Here is an 8,495-nt window from a genome sequence, read left to right as displayed (position 1 = left end):
TGGAGTCTGAGAATGATTCTCAGTTTTTATAGTACTTTGAAAGAAACTATGCAGAATATTTAAAGGAATTTCTATTTCTACAGAGTCATATAGCTTTTTTATGTATACCGTTGCTCTAGCACTAAGAAATATGTACCTCCTTCTGGAGTCTGAGAATGATTCTCAGTTTTTATAGTACTTTGAAAGAAACTATGCAGAATATTTAAAGGAATTTCTATTTCTACAGAGTCATATAGCTTTTTTTCATACTTTGGACTATTGTTAAAGTTGTGCTCTATCAAGATAGTTATAATGCCGTGATGGAGATGTCGCAAAGTTTAAAAATTACATACTCTCTAAATTGAAATGAAAATTAGAATACGAGTATGTCCGCCTGCATGGTTTTATCTGTTTATTTTTCTGCCAGTAAACATACAATGCTTTGCTGATAGTACAACTTCGTTGATTGTTAACCAATTATGTTAGACTTTATTAAAAAATATTTTTATATTCATAAAATTTTTAATAAAACCAACCAATAGTGACCTAATTTTACTACACAAAAAAGTATCGAAAAGCAAATCAAGAGGAGTGATGGCCGTGCATCAAAATTATCATTATTTGTCCACAGCTACGTTACTTCGTATGACAAATACATGACATTACGTTTTAACGTAACGAATTTTTTTAACGTTGCCCACCCAACTTATCAACTTTATTGACATTTTATGTGCAGCATTTATCATCAATTTGGGCGCAACACAAATTTAAATAAATTTATCTTCTTTTTTCCCAACGTTTGCTATTCTCTCACTTTTTCCCCATAAAATAGAAATAAATTTTTTAATGTCTAAATCAGCCAAAATTTAAAAAAAAATATTTCGGACAAAAATATATGAATTCAAATACAAGGACCTTGCTTTGTACCGGTAATGGCACAGGGAAAAATATTTTTGCTATGGCTTTGGGTTTACGTGTTTTACGTTTTATGTTTCTGGTCGGGAAATGTGGTTTGCTATCGTTTATAGTGTGATTTCTATTTTTTTAAGTAGACATAAATGATTACACTTTTATTCAAGTACATATATTTTCCGGCAAGTGTTCTATTTTAGAATGAAATCAAAACTAAATAGCGTGCAGGTGCAAATTCGGTCGTTTTGTGAATTTAAAATAGAATTTTTTATAATTTATGATTAGAGATTTTAATTTGTTTAAATTTACTTTGAATATTCATAGTTAAAGGGACTAATTAAAAATAGATTATCCTGGCAAAAATATATTTTTTTGGAGAAATTAATGATTACTTTTAAATAAGTAATTTAAGTAAATAATATATATATATATAGTATATTTTTATAACTTAATTTATTAGCAATTGAATTCAAATGATGAAGAAGCAGACAAACTCTCAAGAAGAGGCGCGGCTTCAATAATGATAGGTTTAGAACACTTCTGCGATCTAGACAAAGAAACTGTATTCCTTCTTGTCTATGTCGCAAAGGTAAAAAAAAGAGGTAAAATAAGAGCTACCAAGACTATCGCAATCTAAAACAGTTTTAGGGAGTTACAAGCTAAAACGCTTCAAGGATTGCATAGAACTAATAAAGAATAACCTAATAAAAATAACCTATTAACTTAGGAGGGTATTTCATGGAACATAAGAAATCAAGGCTAGAAAAGATAGGCTCTATACTGTCTTTAATTAAATAAAATGAATTTGGAGAAACACTTTAATCTGACTAAGTGGCACAATAGATCTTTAAAGTAGCAGTGTACTATTCCTTTTTCTTAGTAATAATTCATACGAAATATGCATGCTAAATTATTTTTTTTAAATGCATTTAAAACAAGAAGAAGAAAAAAAACCAAAGTTAAAATAAATGTTAATATTTTTCTGATTTATATATAAAAATGTAATTTAAATAAAATTTACCAAGTCTATATAAAACGCAAAATGAATCATAAATATATAAACCTTCTAAAAAACCTTAAAATACTTCTAAAAATAATGTCATTGGGAAAATGTGAATTTTTTAATAAAATTTCATGATTAATCTTAGTCAAAAACAAAAAATTATAATTTTCGACACTTATTTCGAAATTTTTATCTTTTTAAATTAACATTTAACATTATTATTCAAATATAAACACTTTTAATTATATAAATATTTTTTTAAAATATTTCATCATTAAGCTAAAAATTTCAGATCTCTATTATTTACAGAGTCTGAGATGTTAAAAATTGGCCAAAAATACAAATCCTAAAAACCCAAAAAAAATTTTAAATTTCTTACCAAGAAACGGATACTTTTAGTTTTAGATAACATAAATAATTAAAATTATTTATGCTTAGTTACTAATATTAACTGATAATTTAAGAAAAAATATTTACAAAATATAAATCGAAAATTTTTATTTTTAATTTTGATTAAGATTTATTATAAAATCTTAATAAAAAACTAAAATTTTCTTGATATAATTCTTCTAAGAAGTATTTTTAAAATTTTAATTTACATTGTACCTCACAAGTTACTTATTTCAACTCCATTTAAGTTATATGAAATTTTGAAAAATATTTCACAAAAATATTAATATTTTATTTTTGATTCGAAGAACAAAGAACATCATGGAACATTATTATTAATTATTTTGATCATTGATATTAAAATTTATAATAATATTATTATTAAAAGTGTTTTGAACGAATCAATTGTATTTTGGTATGAAGGCATTAAATTATGGCTAAAGAATGAATTAAAAACCAATATATAATGATCTGCTTTTGTTTTTTCAGGACACATTTTATTTGAAACCATATTTCTGTTAATATTGAAGATAAGTGTCTTCTTTCATATACTTTTTTCGTATTTTTGACCAAACTATGGTTTTTCCTATAATACTCTATTGGAAACACGTTTTATATGAAGCGTAGGCAGAAGTTACCAAAATTTGGAAGCATATAAATTAGTGTCATTAGGTAAAATAATTTATTTCAAACATATTAAAAAGCATTCTCAAATAATTGTTCCGTTTGAAACAGTTTATATTTAATGTATTCTTAACTTTCTTAAAAGTTTGTTTCTTTTTTAATATATTTTTTATTTTTGATATTCCATTAGTTATCACATTACCTTTTTTATTGAATTTGTGTCGTTATATTTTTTTATTACTTTTAGCAAATTTTGAAGTTAGGAAAGTTTTTATTAAATATATAAATAATATACCTTTACCCCTTTTATTTTCTATATGTTATAATGTCAAAGTAATTTTATTAATATTTCTCATATTTTCTAATTTATTTGCCGACATCTTCTCTATAAAGTGCAAGCAATTTTTTATGTGAAATCACGCATATTTTTTGTTTACATTTTCATAAAGAAAAAACAGCTTTAAGCAAACATAAGACAGCATCCAATGTTGTTATAAACTCAAAAGAAAAAAGGCATGAGAAGAAAAAAATATAATTCACTCACGAACTGTTAACAAAATTAAGCACAGCGCCAGCACCAGCACCAGCACCAGCACCATATGCCATGCTAATGCAAGTGAGAGAAAGAGCGCATAGGGTATTTCTTTACTCTACGGTAACAACTGTTGTTATTGTTTATATACACGTAAACCAATTGAACAGGACTCAACACAATATGTGTTGCTCAACTGCACAACAGAGCGTATGTGTAACATTTAGAGCGCATTAGTACTAATTTAGTACTCGCCCCAGCATCCATAATAATTTTACTCTTGTGTGCGCTCAATAAAAGACTTTTTCCATCGATTTTCAGTCAGGTGGAGACAGTTGACGTGTACGGTTGTTCTGCGGATAATGTGAAAACGCATAAAAGACAAAAAAAAAATATATACTGCAAAGTGTTAGCAAATGTGACATATACAAAATTCAAATAATTTAAATGAAAATTATATTAAAACCAATATTAATATAAAATAATTAAAATTAAAAATGCTCAATAAAAAAATGTGTCAAATTTAAGAACATTTTTGAAAAATAATGTGGTTCATAGAAAAGTATTAAAAATGCTGAACAATAAGATTTTTAACTAATTTTCACATATCAGACCTAACAAAAAAATTAAGTAAGCACATACACATACACATATATCTCTGTGTTACCAGAAAAAGGTAGTATACCAATGTTGGAAAAAAGCTTCTGTTACTGCTACTGTGATTGCTCTTCTTGTGCTGCTATTACAATTGGTACACAAAATTTATTCACCACACCCTGATCCTGTTTGCAGACAAAAATTTACATACACACACGCAAAAAAGTGAGCACAAGTATAAAGTGTATGTATGAGTATGTTATAAGTTGTAATTTTATTTTAACCATACAAATACACACGCAGTTGCATAGTAATACTAATACTTTTATGAGACCAAAATAGGCACAAGTCAAAATCAAGTAGGAAACAACGTGCAGATGCAAAAACAAATAAGCGGCAATGTAACAAAAAATTCGGGAATCGTATAAACGTTGTTGTTGCTATTTGAAAAAGTCTTTGATTTTTATTGCATACTTTCGTGTGTTTTACATTGGTATTGTAAAATCCTGTTGGGCTTGTAAAGAAATTGTGTCTGCTGCAAAGTTTATTACGCATTGAGAGCTCAATATACGATGTACTGGAAATTCAAGTTTTATTTATAAATAAATAATAAAAAAGTTAAAAACAATTTATCAACAAATAAATGGATTATATATGTGAAAAAAAATTTATTTATTTAAATTTGTGAAAAATAACAAGAAAATAAATAAATCTAATTTAATTATAACGTTCAATTATTTTTGTTAAATATAGTTTTGGAATAAAGTATTGTTGAATTTGTAAACAATTTAAATGAATAATTTTCAAATAGCAATTGAAGTAAGTTTAGTAGTAATAGTTAATTGAAAATAATTGTTTATTCACCTCTCTGAAAACAGAACTCAGAATAAATGAGTATATGGAGCACCAGGTCAACCATCTGTTTAGATTTGTTTTATTTCAAATTTGAAAAGGTAGATATAGTTGCCCTTTATTTTAACTTTATCTCATACTTACATATGAGAACTATAATGCACTATTTATAATAAAAGTTAACGTTTTATACGAGGTATTTTTTTTTAATTTATTACTATTAATTACGTACAAATTTTAATCATTTTTTATTGTTTTATTAATTAAGTATTTGTTACGTTACGATTAAGATTATTAAAATTTTCTAATGGAATAACATAAATTAACGATTATTAATTATTAATAACCAAGTATAAGTTATTTCAATAATATCACTTATTTTAATCAATTATTTTGATAATGCAAAAAATTTTATCTCTATCATTTATAGAGCCTGAGATATGTCCATTTAAAAATTGATCTAAAATACAAATTCTCAAAACTTCATGTGACCATGTTTCTAACAAAAATAAATTTAAAAATATAAGGCATTAAAAATTTTTACCAAAGAAATTTTTACCAAAAGATTTAAACAAAATACATAAAAAAATTACAAAAATTTAAAAAAAAATTTATTTTTTCATAAAAATGGTCAACAGTTTTTTAAAAACTTAATTTCGAATCACCCAACTTATTTTCAAGCATAGAAGCGTTAAATATTAGGTTAATACATATTTATGGAACTAAAAATCAATATATAATGATCCGTTCTTAAAATATTGTAAGTTTTCTAACTGCATGTTTTTTCAAAATTTTTTTGGCACCTTAAAACTTTGTTAATATTGAAAATATATATTAATATCCGTGTAGTTTTTAATACAGAAAAATAATATTTCCTTCGATATATAATATTTCGTTAGGAAATACCCCAAGCACTAAAATAAAAATAATTTATATGACACATATTGAAACGTGTTCTAAATTATTGTTCAATGTAAAGCTCTTTGTATGAAATGCACTCTTGAATTTCTTGAATTATTAATAAAATATATTATTTATAAAAGTAAATCTTTTTTTTACATACTTTTATTTTACATATTTATATTTTTATTTTAATTTTATATTTGGCATCATTTTCACTTTTTTATAGAAATATTGCTTTATTTTCCATTTATTGCAATTTTTGGAGTTAAGAAAATTTGTAATTAATATGTATACAAGACTTTGTCAATTTCAATAATTTAGTAAATTATATATTAAACTTTAATAAATTTCGTAAATAAGGCACTTCTAGCACAATATTAATATAATAAAATTATAGAAAATATGCAAACACTATTTTGAATCCAATAATGAAACTTAAAATGAATGTGGTTAATAGTGGTATTGTATCAATAATAGTAGTGGTTCGACTGCTTGAATCAAAGTTTTGATTTAAAAATCCTTTAAGTTATCTATTATTAGATATATATGCGTTAGCACATAAATTCACTACAATTTAAAAATATAGTTTGTACAGTTTTGCAATCTAACTTATCTTGTAAGTTCAATGCTTTCGAAGTCGTCAAGGATTAAAAACCCAAACTCTTAAAAATTGGAGTTATGTTTAGCTGTAGTATGTTCTGTGCCGAGAACATAATCTTCCTAATATTCATGATAGTGTCGAAAAAGATTGAATATTATCATAATCTGCCTTCCTTAGATAGTACTCGATTTGAGTTTATAGTGGCTTCTTAATGGCTTAGTGTAGGTTTTTGTTTTCTTTTTAAGTTTAAAATAATTTTAGCATTAATTACCTTATAGATTTATAATATCTTTGACTGGAGAAAACCAGAATGACTGCTCCTTTTTCGCTTCGCAAATGTAGTTTTGTCATAAATATTATATTAAAATTATATCATATTTTAATCAATATCGAAATAGCGAATTCTTTTCGCTGTAGTCTATAAGCTACAGTAAGAATCCGTTTTACGTGTGGAATGCTTTTTCAAATATATATTTTGTCGTTAAACGAAATAAATGATAGAGATAAGTGAAAGAGAAGTGAGAGAGAAATGGAATATATAGTCAATTTTTTAAATTAAATTTTGCAATATATGTCGTTAAATGGTATTCATTACATTGATTATAATCTGATTTATTGCAAATATCGACATTTATCCATAAAACATTTATTCGTAAAATCAGAAAGTTTTATGTGTATAAATTTATGTACACGAAGTTGAAGGTTTTTTCTTACATAACATTTTTTATAATCATTCTATGAAAAATCGTCTGTGTTTTCTAATTTCTTTGTCGATCGCCAAAGACGAGATATCTTTTTTAGAAAAGATTAGTAAGGCACGGATCTACTCGTTATGCCAGTAGGGCGACTTTTGTTTATGAAATTCGTTAATAGTTGTTATTGATTCTAAACTTCAGCAGAACAAATTCTATAATTGCCTTGCTCCTATTCTTTAAAATAGTCGTTAGAAAAACGTTCACTCATTTCAACTTACAATAACTCCTTAATCTGTGCATTTAATTATCTTGCACTATTTTATTAGCTGATTTCGCACTTTCATCGTTATTAGCAATGACTTTTCTAGTATTAATATCTTTATTTAGTTTCGTCGGTACATTCTTTGAGACTTTTTTCATATATACCAAATTAGAGTTGGCGAATTTAGACTATATCAAAATACTGTTTTATGTTTAAACAGTGTTTAGTGGGATTGTATACATAGTTATTGTAAATCTTTTAATATTTTAAGACATATTCAAATAATATATCGAACAGAAACAAAAATATATGACGTTTGCAATATAGATTTCAATAGATCTTGTAACGAAATTTTTAAGCGTAATGAAAAATTAATTTTCGTATATTTTCAATCATTAACTTATTACCCTTGTTAGAGTCTTATTATTATTAAAAATGCTTTCGATTACTCTAAACTGTAAGCACACCTAATTCTATCGACATGTGAAATAAAATTGCCTCAGCTAACTAATAGATACAATTTTTTTTAAATACTTTTGCTCTTTTACGTAACATTACCAAAAACTTTTGATTAAATTTCAAGTAACTTTTTTTTATATATTATTAATATAATTATGTCCCTATGTCTAAATAATTTTGTTTATATTTTTAAAATAAACCAATCAAAATGCTACGATCTAATTGGTGTAAATATAAGCAATTGCAGAATATTGCCAATGCTAAAGTGAGCTTTCTTCAATTCATAAGAAATTTGATAGCATATAAATATAGTCAAATTCCATGTTATACTGTTACTCCACTTCTCGTTTACCGAGCTCATTACTTGTAATAGTGAATTCATTGTTTGTTCATTGATTAAGATTAAGTTCAGTTAAGTAGCATAAAAGAACAAAAAACTGCAATGAAAATGCAAAAAATATGTACAAAAAAAATTTACAAATTTGCAGCAAAAACTATGTTGTTTTGTGTACAATAGAAGTTTGTAAAAAAACATTTATTTAAATAAATAGTGGAAATTAGTAAAAGATTTAAGTGAATTATTGAAAATTAAAATTTTGTGAGCTAGTCATTGATATCAAACGATGATATCAATGTTTGTAGGATGCATTGATTAGAAAGAAACTCAATTAAGGAATCAGAGAAGC

Source organism: Teleopsis dalmanni, chromosome 2, assembly GCF_002237135.1.
Source record: "Teleopsis dalmanni isolate 2A chromosome 2, ASM223713v2, whole genome shotgun sequence".
NCBI lineage: Eukaryota > Metazoa > Arthropoda > Insecta > Diptera > Diopsidae > Teleopsis > Teleopsis dalmanni.
The sequence above is the reverse complement of the archived record's forward strand: the minus strand, read 5'-3'. Positions refer to the sequence as shown.